Source organism: Gossypium hirsutum, chromosome D11 (assembly GCF_007990345.1).
Source record: "Gossypium hirsutum isolate 1008001.06 chromosome D11, Gossypium_hirsutum_v2.1, whole genome shotgun sequence".
NCBI classification, from domain to species: domain Eukaryota; kingdom Viridiplantae; phylum Streptophyta; class Magnoliopsida; order Malvales; family Malvaceae; genus Gossypium; species Gossypium hirsutum.
The window spans coordinates 63879244-63892803 of NC_053447.1; the positions used below are offsets into that span (position 1 = coordinate 63879244).

A 13560-nucleotide genomic window follows, 5' to 3' on the forward strand; every position below is an offset into this window, starting at 1 on the left:
TTGCATGCGAGGAAGGGAATCTAAGAGGGGTTAGGGTGAGTAGAAGAGGGCTTCAGATTCTCTTCTTCTTTTTGCCACTACACCAAAACGGGTTTTTAGCGGCGTTTTTTTAGGCCTTTAGCGGCGCTTTGAGAAGCGCCAGAAAAAACGCCGCTAAAGAACGTGTCGCTAACTTTAGCGGTGTTTTCTTTAAAAAACGCCGCTAAAGACCATGACCTCTAGCGGCGCTTTTACCACAAACGCCGCTAAAACCTTTAGCGGCGCTTTTCCCACAAGCGCCGCTAAAGAACAAACCTTTAGCGACGCTTCTAGCAAAAACGCCGCTAAAAACATAATCTTTAAAAAAATTATTTTAATCAAATAATATTTATTTTTATAATAAATATTTATTATGTTTTATTTTTAAAATTTGAAATTTAAATATACTTTTTAAGGATAAATAAAAAATATTATTTAAATTAAATTTGCTATGAAAATTTAAACTTTAAAAATAAATATAAAAATTAATGAATTTAGTTTTAGAATTTAAAATAATAAATTAATAACACAATTAAAATCTAAAAATTAGAACTCAAGTTTTCGTAAATATTAAAGTAAAAATAAATATTTAGAATCAAAACTAAAATAATCAATGGAAAGATAACTCAAATGTAGGTTTTTGCTGCAAGTTCCACAGACAATAACGAAAAATTAAACACCACACATAAAATTTATTAAACTAGTTAAGAAATACATGGTGCAACCATGCAGTATAAATACAATAGAATCATAGGGTAATTTTGCATAAATATCTGCAGAGTACCAAGAACAATTTGTCACAAAATTATAAAACATTATAAAAAAAAAAGAACAGGTAGCAGACAAGCTATTTGTTACTTCTTGTTTTGCTTCCAAGGCTTCCTCAGCTGCCTTCATCTTGGCAACAGAATCATCTTCATCATCCCTGCTTAAGAAAACAAAGAACCTATTGTTAAACAATTTAGAACTTGAAAAAGAAAAGAACCATGTTAGTCGGACTTAGGTATGAGTGTTAGGTGTCAGTATAAAGACATGTCAAATATGGGTATGAATTGACATGTCTGAGATGAGTATGTTCAATGTTACTCTCATGACTATTAAGTGCCATGGATCTAATTTTTATTATAGAAGAACAAAGGAAAGAAAAAAGAAGGGCAACAAACCTCACATCGCCTTCTCCACATGTGTGTCCACAAGTTCAACAATTCATTGGTTCGTAAAGGCTTGACAAGATAGTCAGCAGCACCAAGCCTCAGGCACTTAACAACAATAGAGACCTCATCCTGGGCCGACATCACTTGTCATAGAGAAGAAAGAAATGTACATAAATGATTAGACCATGAACACTAGAAGGAAAATTCACTATGATGAAAGTTCGACGTCTGAAGAAAGGTACAAGACAAACTTACTAATATCAGGAATGCGCCGTAGTTCATTATTCCGCATAATATACTTTAGCAACTTCATTCCTTTTGTCATTGGGAGGTCGACTTCAGTAAGTATTATATCAATGTCAGGTCCCTCAGCATTCAGTGCATCAATGACCTGTCTAGCAGACTTTAGTGTAGTCACTGTGAATAAAAAGTAACACGGAATCATAAAGCTGACACATCACTTCACAAAATTAACATATGAGAAGTGTCATAAAACTATTATGCACTCCTAAATGCAATATACAATCATCGAAGTAAGAGAAGTAGTTGGGTTACTCGAAAATATTGAAGCTACCTAAATGTCATCCATGTGAATTTCAGTCTACTTCTACTCTTATTATCTATAAGTAAGGCTTTATGATATAACATGGCCCTATACCAAACACACATAACACTTCCCAACTTCTCATTAACTGATGATTGCTGGCAAGTGAATTCATTTCTTATCCTTCTTTCTTTTCTTATCAACACTCTACAAAAAATTCTCACAGCCCACCGTTGTTTATTTACGAGGCAAAGCATGAGAGCAAGGAACTAGAAGACAACCGGATAAGGATGTTAAACGTATACCCCAAATATCCTTTTTATCAAGTTTCTCAAATTAAGCTCCCGTGGAGCAAAGCAAGTCGAAACAAAAGACTAGATTCAGTAAGCAAAAGTAGCATAATCAGAAAATAACATAATGAACTTATAGAAGAGAATAATATATATACACACAAATAATCATTTACAGCTGACAGAATCAACTTCTTTTACATATCATTTATTTTTTTCCAGACTATAATAGCATATTTTCAACTGTACTTTAACCTTCAGATTCCTAAATGAAAATTCAACTAGTACCATCAGTTGCACTTCAACAACCATTTAAATCACACAATTCAAACAAAACAAAACAAAAACAAAAAATTTAACAAAAAAACTCAACAGATACAAAACATAAAATTTGACTGCAAATACCCAATAATGAACAAGAACAACAACAATAAAATCAGCATAAATAAATAAACATATTCTACACTCAATAAGATATGAGGAAAAAAGTATACATATTAATAAAAGCTCAGTTACCCTGATAAGAACATTTCAAAAGAAGTGAAAAAACTTCCTCACAGCTCTTGGTATCATTATCACATAGCAAAATCCTCACTTTGCTCCTATCTATAAACCCATTTCCTGCTCCTCCTGCTTTAAGCTCTTTACTCAAATTCAGTTCTTGTAGACATTAAGGTTGTGGTGGCAATCAAAATTCAAACTACATTTTCATATTATTACATCGCAAGAAAGGAGTGCTTAACTAAATAACTGGAAGGAATTCTAGCATGCAATTAAACCAAATTCACTGTAATGTTTGGCATCTGCTAATCAAGATAATGCAGGAAGAGAAGAGTCTTGATCTCAAGCACACGGATTATAACATGCTATACTAGAAGACATTAAGGTGTTTTCATATTATTACATCACAAAAAAAGAGTGCTTCACTAAATAACTGGAACAAATTCTAGCATGCGAACGCAACTAACCAGAATTACTCTCTTGTTCTGCCCCTGCTAATCAAGGAAAAGCGGGTAGACAGGAGGCCTTGGTCTCAAGCATAAAACATAAGTAAAATCACAGCATGCTATATTAGAAGAATGAAATCAAATCTAGCAGTAGACGAAGTTCTTTAACAGAATAGAAGAAGACCTGTTCTCTTTCCTAAAGTCCGCAATGCTTGGGTTAACAGATGAATTTGGGAGGGGAATCATCTCACTTTTCGAAACTGCATATACATTTGTGTCTGAAAAGTGCTCCAATCTGTCTTCGTTTTGTAATAAGCAGCATATAGTAAGGCCCCAGGAATTTAATAAACCCTAAAACATTACCCAAGAAAAGGTATTGGATAAGAATTTACATAACATTAACAGTCCCTAAAGTCATATTACAAATTTGCAAACAAACATGATTTATGGCAATACTGGTATTTACACGACAAAAAAAGAAGAAGAAGAAAAAAGATTTTTTTAAACCAAAGTCAGAAAAAGAAACTGAAACAAAGATTCTTCACCTTCTTCAACCTTTTTTTTTATCTGTTTATTTCAGCGAACAACCTTACTCCCCTCTTCGTTTCCTTTATCTTTCAACTCCTCTTCCTCCGATTTCTTCTCATCTAGGGTTTTAGTCACTATAGAAATCACCAGTAAAATTAAAAGGAAACTGTATTGAAAGCCTAAAATTGAAAGAACCCCTAACAGATCGAGAGAAAAGGAGTAGCTATGGTGAGTGAATTCAGTGCAGTGAAATGAAAAGGAAAAAAAAGTGTGATTGGTGTAGGTGTATTGACTGGTGTTGTTGGAAATGGGAAATTTGGGGGATTTCAGCTGAAGAAAAACGAACTTTTCTTTGGGGATTTAGGGCGCACGACTGAGATGAGAAGAAGAGGGAGTAATGAGCGGGTAACCAAAAATTAATTTTTGGGAGTGAGCGGGATTTTAATTACTTTTCGCGGTGTTTTTCACAAAAACGCCGCTATTGCTTATCTATTGCGGCGTTTTTAATAAAAACGCTACAAAACAAAACGATGTCGTTTTGCTCTGCTAAAAAATCTTATATTTTGTCTATTAAATTTTTTTAGTTAAGTAATTTTATAAAACATTTATTATTACTATTTTTTATAAATTAGATTTTTATAAAAAAATCAATTACTCTCAAAATAAATATCGTATATTTTAATAAGAAAACAAATAATTAAATGGATGCAATTAATTATTAAGTTAAAATTATCCAATGTTAATCACGATTTTATATTATTCTTTTCCGATTTAATCTCCATTTTATTAGAGATATTTATTCCTAACTAAAATATAACTATTATGCTATGTGAAATGATTTGTATTTCATTTTTATTTGTTATGGTCCTATCCAAAATATATAGTTACCTATCCATATCAATCTGTTACTTTTTTTTATTTCTCAATTTTTTTGTTAAATCTAATATTTAAATATATCAAATGGTTTAGATTAAATATTTTTAAATATAAAAGCATTAATTAATTGTATAAATTTTTATCATTTAACAAATCTCAAGTAAACCTTAAGTCCTAAACCAGCTAATATATATAAAGTTTATCTATTAAGCTCTTAAATAATTTAAACTATAATCATAATTTTAATATATTAAAATTAATATTATCTCTTTTACAATTATGTAATAAATTATTTAATATATAAATTAAAAAACACTAATTAATGTAAACCCTAAACCCCTAATCTCTATTCGCTAAATCCTAAATCGTAAAACATAAACCGTAAACCCTTAACCCCTATCCCCTAACCCTTAAACCCCAACCCTTATAACTGTCCTCCATAAGTTTTGTGACCGTATTTAGTATAGTTCCTTAATTTTAAAAATATTTCAAAAGATTCAAACTCCTAGTTGTAACAGTACTACTCCTAGTTTCTTCAACTCCAGAAGATTCAAACTCCTCATCCACATCAACAGATGCCGCAATGCAAGTGATTTTTTCTTTTGGAGCCTTGAATCCATCATCAACTTTAGGATTTCCTTGCTTCTCCCTAGCACCAATGTCCAAACCTAATAATTTAAAAAAATTCAATCAACAAATTAACAGAAGGCGAATTGGAGGCAAAAATACCTAAAAGAAACATTCAACTGCAAGCTGTAATGGTATCCATAGGAAGAAGAAAATAGTAAGGTGTTAAAGATAATTTAAAATGGAAAAGTGCCAAGCAAAACCATGGGTCATATTCAGTTTCTAAAACAACAGAACACACAAGTTATGAAACTTTTACAAATGAACACCTAAAATTCCAATCAATCCTAACGAATAATAAATTCACCTATCTACTTTTTTTTTAAATTCACATCAATATTATAAAATTAAAGAAACCAAATTATACTAAATTAAAATCAAATGATAACAGAGTGACTAAAAACATAATCAGACCATAATAAAAATCTATCATTCTTACCTGAAATGATGAAAATATCCAGAGTTAAACACATTTCTATCAAGTAACAAAAATCTCTAACCACCAACAACAAAATATCTAGAAATACTAGGATCCAAACCACTAACAAAAATCTGCAAAAACCTTAAAATAGTAACTCCTATACCTTAAACTCTAATCCATATACCCTAAACCAAAAACCTTAAACTACAGTAATAAATCTCTTTTACAATTATATAAAAAATTATTTAAGATGTAAATTAAAAAACACTCAGTAATATACTCAAAAAACTTTAAAAAAACCCAAAAAATTATTTAATATGATAAATCTGAGCATTAGCGACGCTTCTTAAAAAATGCCGCTAAAGCCCTGAGCATTAGCGGCGCTTCTTCAAAAACGCCGCTAAAGCCCTGAGCATTAGCGGCGCTTCTTCAAAAACGCCGCTAAAGCCCTGAGCATTAGCGTCGCTTCTTCAAAAACGCCGCTAAAGCCCTGAGCATTAGCGGCGCTTCTTCAAAAACGCCGCTAAAACCCTGAGCATTAGCGACGATTCTTTAAAAATGCCGCTAAAGAGCATTAGCGGCGCTTCTTCAAAAACGCCGCTAATGCTCATTTTTAGCGGCGTTTTTTAAAAAGTGCCACTAATACTCGATCTTTAGTGGCATTTTTTAAAAGCGCCGCTAATGCTTGATTTTTAGCGGTATTTTTTATCCAAATGCCACTAAAAACGCCGCTAAAAGCCTGTTTTGGTGTAGTGTGCTAATGATTGTATTTTGTTCGGGGAGGCGACTGATAGGGGTACTGATACCTTTGGAAATATTTTGAAAGAGTACAATGTCTATTCAGGTCAATACGTTAACTATGGAAAGTCGACAGTGTTTTTTAGCTCAAATACTTTAGAGAATGTTTGAATTGCCATTTCTGACAGGATGGGGGTTCAACGATCAAATAATTCTAAAAAATATTTGGGTTTGCCAAATATGATGGGTAGAGATAGACGTTTGGCTTTTCAACATTTAAAGGACCGTATCAAAATGAAGATTGACAATTAGAGTACTCATTTTCTATTGCAAGGGGGAAAGAGGTTTTCATAAAAGCTATGCTACAGGCGATACCGACTTATACGATGACATGCTTCCTATTACCGAAATCTATTTATGGGGAGATGGAGAAAATATTGGGAAACTTCTAGTGGCAAAAAGGTCATGGGAGTCGTGGTATTCACTGGTGTGAATGGAAGAAACTTTACAAGTTGAAAGAGAGTGGTGGTATCGGTTATCGTTGTTTAGCAAAATTTAATTTGGCCCTACTTGCGAAGCAAGGTTAGAGATTACTTGTTAATCCTAATTCTCTTTTAGCCCGAACTTTGAAAGCTAAATACCATCCAAATTTTGATTTCTTAAATTCAGAGTTAGGAAATATACCTTCATATACTTGGAAAAGTATATGGGCTACGAGAGGTCTTCTATTGTCTGGACTTTGTTAGAGGTGGGGACTGGCAAAGACATCAAAATTGAGGATGATGTTTGGGTTCCGAAAGCTGAGGGTATCAAGATAAAACAAACTGTTAGCAAGCCAAATATTATGAGGGTTACGGATCTAATTGATAGTGATACTAGATCATAGAGAGTTGGACTGGTTCTTAGTACCTTTGCTGATAGTGATGCACGGAAGATCTTGCGAATACCTTTAGCCAAATTTCCTTATGATGATTTTATGGTGTGGAGGGGTGAGTTGATGGGTGAGTTCACGGTGTGCAGTGTCTATAAGTTACTTTTACAAGGTAATTTCAATAACCCAAATAATTACAACCCAATTGACAATACAACATGTTACAAGAAACTTTGGAACCTAAATCTTCCTTTTAAAATAAAAATTACAGCTTGGAAAACTACATTTAGTTATCTTCCTACTTTAGTGAATCTTCGAACAAAAAGATTGACTACTGAGGCTGTCTACCCAAGATGTATGCAAAGGTTGGAAACAAGGGAACACATTTTTTATGATTGTTCTATTACAAAAGAGATATGGAAAAATTTAGATTATGTCTGGTCACAAGAATTGTTACAATTTGAGTTTATGGATTGGTTTACTTGGGTTTTGTTAAACAGTAGGGTGGATGTTTGCCGAATATTTGTTTATGCCATTTATGTTATTTAGCCCGGTAGAAATCAATAGATTCATAAAGGAAGAAAGAAATCTAGAGTAGAGACAGCAAAGTTCATTAAACAGTATATTCATGAATTAGTGAGCTTAATAGGAAGAATCTTGCCTTGAGCCTGGATTCTGATAGATGGAGACCCCCGCAGTTAGGTTTCTATAAAATTAATTTTGATGTCGCTTTTGATACCAAGGAAAATAGATCCTGCTCAGGAGTCATGTTCAGAAACTTTAAAGGAGATATATTGGCTTCTAAGACAATGATTCACGAGAATATACCTTCAGTTTTTGTAGTAGAGGCCATTGCTTGTGTGCAGGCAGTTATTGCGGGTAGAGATTTGGGGATTATGCATGTTGAGATTGAATGGGATTCTTTGATGGTGATCAAGAAAGCTCAAAATACGAGAGGGACAAATCAGCAATAGGACTTTACATTCATGATGTTAAAAATCTGAGTGAGGGCTTTAATGGTTGTAAGTTTCAATATGCAAGACGACTAGCAAACGAATTTGCTCATTGTTTGGAAACTGAAGGTTTAAAAGTGGGGAGAAATGCGCACCTTGTTAATGAAGTTTTTGGTCAGGAAATCACAGAATTGGAAATTGATCGTGGATGGAGATGAAGCTTGTATTTGGTCAAGTTTCAAAATAGATGTGTAGTTTTGAGAGAACAAATTTGAAACAATTAGAATTCCATCAGTTTGTCTTATCTTAGAGCTGGTTTGTTGAGGTTCAGATATTTTTAGATTTCTCTAGAAGATGACAGCTCATGAGGCTGGGTTGTTATTGCTTTATTTGTTTTTGGTTTTTCGGTTTTGACGCTTCGTTTATGTTCATTTTCTTTTGCGGTACTGTTTTAGCCTTTTTGTTTTTGGATTGGGCTTTGATAGTTTTTTGGACTTTGTTGGATTTATGTTTTTAATAAAACCCAATATTTTTAATAAAAAAATTTTGTTTTTATGTTTTTGGGTGTCATACAAATGAAAGTTCACTCCTATTTATAGAAGGTCTCATGTCTCTTCATTGAGACATAACTACCCAAGATAGATAGTCACATCTTGTAACACCCCTATACTCGGTTCGACCCAAGGAACCTGATATAGGAATATTACATTTGGTGGCAAAGTGATTTTGGCTAATCACTAATATATTTGAACATTAAAAAAAATTATAACTTATATTTTAGTCCCTACTACTTGGAACACACTTGATCTTCCTAAGTACATGCCATTCTATTCAAAAATTTGAAACATACCCTCTTGGCACTTAGATATGTGATGAGATGGATACTCACAACCTCAGTTACAACTCTTCAAAATCAGTGTACCTAATCTGCGCACGAAAAACAAAACCGTACGCTGAGTAAAAACTCAGTGGTATTTCTATAATCCAAATATTTAAAGACAAGATAATATAATAGGCACAATTAAATTATAAGGACATATTAATGTCTAGTATCATAACTATCATTTTTCATTTATTAAACAATATATATAAATGGTTATTCACATATCAAACCATATTTATTCGTACAATGGCATCAGTCATGCAATACTCAATTCATGAATACATCATTTCATACCATACTCAAATCATGAGTATATAATTCATATATTCCATGTATTGCCAACATATTTCACATTCTATTTTCAATTCACTATTTCACTTTCATTTCTCATACCATGCCATTTCAATATCAATTATAAAATTTTATTATTCATTTACCCCTATTAACACGACTCGGACTCGGATGGATATACAGATCCGACCAAAACACGCTAGTTTGGCACCCAGTGCCTCATCGGATAATTCAAAGTAGTAAATTGACACCCAGTGTCTCATCGAATAAATCCGAAGTAGTAAATTGACACCTAGTGTCTCATCGGTTAAACTGAAGTAAATTGGCACCCAGTGCCTCATCGACTCAAAATCGAAAAAATCCCTTAACTCTTCCAATCCTATAGCATGCCATCTATATCTGACTCAGTCCGATACAGCTAATAGGGTCTCAGTTCACTTTCAAAATGCAACAAATATCCAATATTCAAATTTCACATTAATATTCATTTCAATTCAAATAATCAATATATTCATAATATATATATATATATATATATATATCAATTCAATCTATTCAATCAGCTTTTAATTCAATTCAATGTCAAAGTGCTGAATACTCACGTCAACACTTACCATATGTATTAAATAGAAAATAAAATAATTAATAACTAGTTTCGGATTATAGAAATACAAATAAAAAATTTCGAGCTATTCGATGTCAACTTTATCTTTCCCCTTTTTAGTCGAGGATTTCGGTACGACGTTAGCTACGGAATTAAAACAATTAAAATTCATCAATACAACACAATTTAATTTCATATTGAAAATTTCAATTTTTACTCAATATTTTCCTGAATTCCAAATTAGTCCCTAAACCGAGACTAATTTTATTTCTTCACAATTAATCTTATAATTTCGTATAAATTCCACTTTAAACTAAATTTTACTCCCTATTTTCACTTAAATTCCTAAATTTCAAATTTTTCATAATTTAGTCCCTATTACTCAAAATTTACAATTTATTCTACAATTTAATCCTTTTTTTATTTCTAACTTAAAAATCTATCAATTTAATCCCTAATACTAAAATTATTCAACATTAACAACAGTTAAAAACTCAATAATTTCTAAAATTTTGACATGGGTCGGGTAGTATTTAACACCGAAATTCCAAAATCATAAAAATTACAAGAAAAAAGGGACTAAATTGACTAACCAATTGAACTTTGAACAATTGAAACCCCTAAGGCCGTGGCTTTTTTTCTTTTTTCTCTTTTTCTTTCTTTCTTTCCTGTTTCGTTTTGCTTTGGTTTTTTTTTCTATTTTTTTCTTTTATTTATTTGTTTTATTATATAATATATTATACATACTTAAATATTAAGGTTTTATATTATAATATATAATAAATTTATAAATATATATCTTATGCCACCTCATTTATAAGCCATGGCATAATTGCTTCTTTGGTCCCTTTAATTTTTCTTTAATAAATAGTTCAACTTTCATCCTTTATGCGATTTAGTCCTTATACCTAATTACTCTTAATTCATGAAAATTCACCTAACCAAAACCTAATTAATTACAAATATTTACGAGTCTGATTTACGATAACGGAGTCTTGAAAATGCACTTTCTGACACCCGTGACTATCGGATCGTTACACATCTTTAACAATAAACATAATTATGCAATAGATATCTACTTGAATAATTATGACTATTTGTTAATAATCAAGTGACATGACTGTTATTTGCTTATAACTTTTCATTTGTAACTATTGGAACAATATAATTACTTTGAAAATGTTCCAACATATAAATGGCTAGAGCTATTGATTCGTTATTATGATGAATGAATAAAGTTTTGTCTCTTTACTGATTTCTTTGTTTTTTTGTTCATTTTACCTCATTGTGTTAGAGTTGTGACCTAAATTGTAACACCCCCTAACCCTTATCCGTCGCCGAAACAGGGTTATTGAGCATTATCGAACAATTTAGATCAATTACGAACGTTAAATAAATTAAATTTCCTACACTTTATAATTTAATCATATTGTCTCTTTTACGGGTCCTTGAGGCCCAATATATGTATTTAAAATGAATCGGGACTTAATTGGAAGATAAGAGAATTTTTTGAGATATTTCAAAATTTTTCCTAGATGCAAGGCTCACATGCCCGTATGGTTTAGGGACACACCCGTGTGACCTTATAACATGCCCGTGTTTCAGGCCATGTCCTAAATTATGTGCTTTCTGACTTCCCTCACACGGCCAAGCCACACGCCCGTGTGCTAGGCCGTGTGGTCAATTTATTTTTTGAATTTTAGGTGCAGTTTTCACACGACTGGGCACACGCTCGTGTGCTGGGCCGTGTACCTCACATGGCTGAGACACACGCCCTTGTCTCTACCCATGTGGCAATACCTGTGCATTCTGTTTCTAAAATTTTAAGTTGCAGGGGACACACGGTCTACTCACACGCCTATGTGTAAGCCATGTGTCTCACACGGTCTGGTCACGTGCCTGTGTGCCAGGCCGTGTGGACTAAAAATGAGCCTTATACTACAAGTTTACCAACTTTGCAATTCTTGAACAACAAGCAACTCAAATATCCTTTATTCAACCGATCCAAAATACAATTAAATAAATCTAAAACATCTCAGAATTTATCAATATAATGACTTGACTCAGGTATGTTCATAGATATGTAACATAAATTATCTAAACAATTCATTTAAGTACCATTCAAACCAATCCTACTTAAACCATGTAAATAGTCATATTATAAGACATATACTTGTATTTATATATCAACCAATATCATCTTATATACCATTAATATGATCACATCTCAAAATGACATCAAAAGACAACCTAGGTACATGCTATTTTCAAAAGAGAAAATATTTCAACACGTAGTTGAGTTCAGGATCGGCTATGGATGCTGATTCAACAGTCTGACTTTGACCTAATCTGCGCACGGAAACAAATCGTACGCAGAGTATGTAACTCAGTGGTATTTCTATAATCCGAATACTAATTAAATAAAAATTTATAAAGTTCAAATACATATTTACACATAACAAATCCATTCAACAATTAATCAATTTCACAATACACACCATTCATAACACTTTCAATTATCACATTTTCTATTTCAATTTCATAGATGCTATTCAATAGCATTTCACCATAATGTATTCAATTCAATTTCAATATCATCCAGTATCAATCAATTTAACCAATTCATTTACTTATCCCTATTAATACGACTCGGACTTCGACGGATACAAAGATCCAACCAACACACCTATACGACACTCTGTGCCTCATCAGCCAAGCCGAAGTAAAACAGTAACGGTACGATACTCAGTACCTCATCGGATTCATCTGAAGTAATAACAGTAAAATGACACTTATAGTGCCTCATCGACTCAAAGTCGAAGTATCCCTGAACACTTCCAATCTTATGGCATGCCAACTATATCCGACTTAGCCCAATATTGTTAATAGGGTATTTCAATTCATAATTCAATTTCAAATCAATATACAATTTCAATCTATTCCAATTCAATGCACTTTTCAATCATACACATATGTTCACAAAGCAATTCAATTCAATATCAATATATCAAACTCACCTCAATTTCACTTACCATACATAATAATAAATACAACCAATAATTTTAGTTTTCGGATTATAGAAATACAAATCATATTTTTTGAGCTAATCCTCATTGACTTTCTCTTTTCCTTTCCTAGTACAGGCTTCCGGCTCAACGTTAGCAAATTAACTTTGAATCCTTAGAACCCTATTTCCCCTTTCTTTTTCTTTCTCTCTTTTTCGTTTCACTTCTCTGTTCTTTCTTTCTTTTTCTTTTTTCTTTTATTTCTTTTACTTTCTTTTATTTTATGTTATGTTTTATTATATTATTATATTATATTTTAGTAATAATTATTATTAACTTAAATAATAAGTAAATACATGTATTTATTACAAATGTATGTATATTATTTAATACATATGTATTTTATTTTTACCACACACTTGTCTCAATTTGGTTTATTTACTAATTTAGTCCTTCAACTTTTCTTGATTATATTATTCAACTTTTACTCTATATTCAATCTAGTCCTTACACTAAATTAACCTTAATTCAAGCTAATTCACCTAGCCAAAATCTAATTAACCACTCAACTGACTTCGTAAATATTTCTAATAAATATTTACGAATCTGTTTTACGAAAGCAATGACCCGAAATACACTTTTTCGATAACCGTAAACTTCAGGTCGTTACATAAATTCTTGGTAAAGAAATAAAATACAGTGACAAAATAGGGGATCTATGGGGGCGAAGGCCAAGGGCGGGGCTACAACTGCTTTTATTTGACATTGACTAGAATAAGGTTACTACTCTGCTTCTACTTGACATTAATT

The 13560-nt window shown here is 32.1% G+C and overlaps 1 long non-coding RNA gene across 4 annotated transcripts; it reads right to left on the minus strand.

Moving 5' to 3' along the window:
• Positions 1–685: 685 nt before the first annotated feature.
• LOC107929781 (uncharacterized) lies at positions 686–8321 on the minus strand. Of its 4 annotated transcripts, XR_005920768.1 has the most exons (9): positions 8123–8320; positions 7843–8014; positions 7053–7768; positions 6828–6943; positions 3499–5025; positions 3138–3304; positions 1428–1589; positions 1182–1315; positions 686–943 (listed from the first exon to the last, which is right to left on the minus strand). It is a non-coding gene; the product is annotated as an uncharacterized lncRNA (long non-coding RNA). The 4 variants fall into 4 exon arrangements; XR_005920769.1 differs by having other exon boundaries at positions 7053–7792; positions 7843–8321; XR_005920767.1 differs by having other exon boundaries at positions 686–946; positions 7843–8320.
• Positions 8322–13560: the final 5239 nt, after the last annotated feature.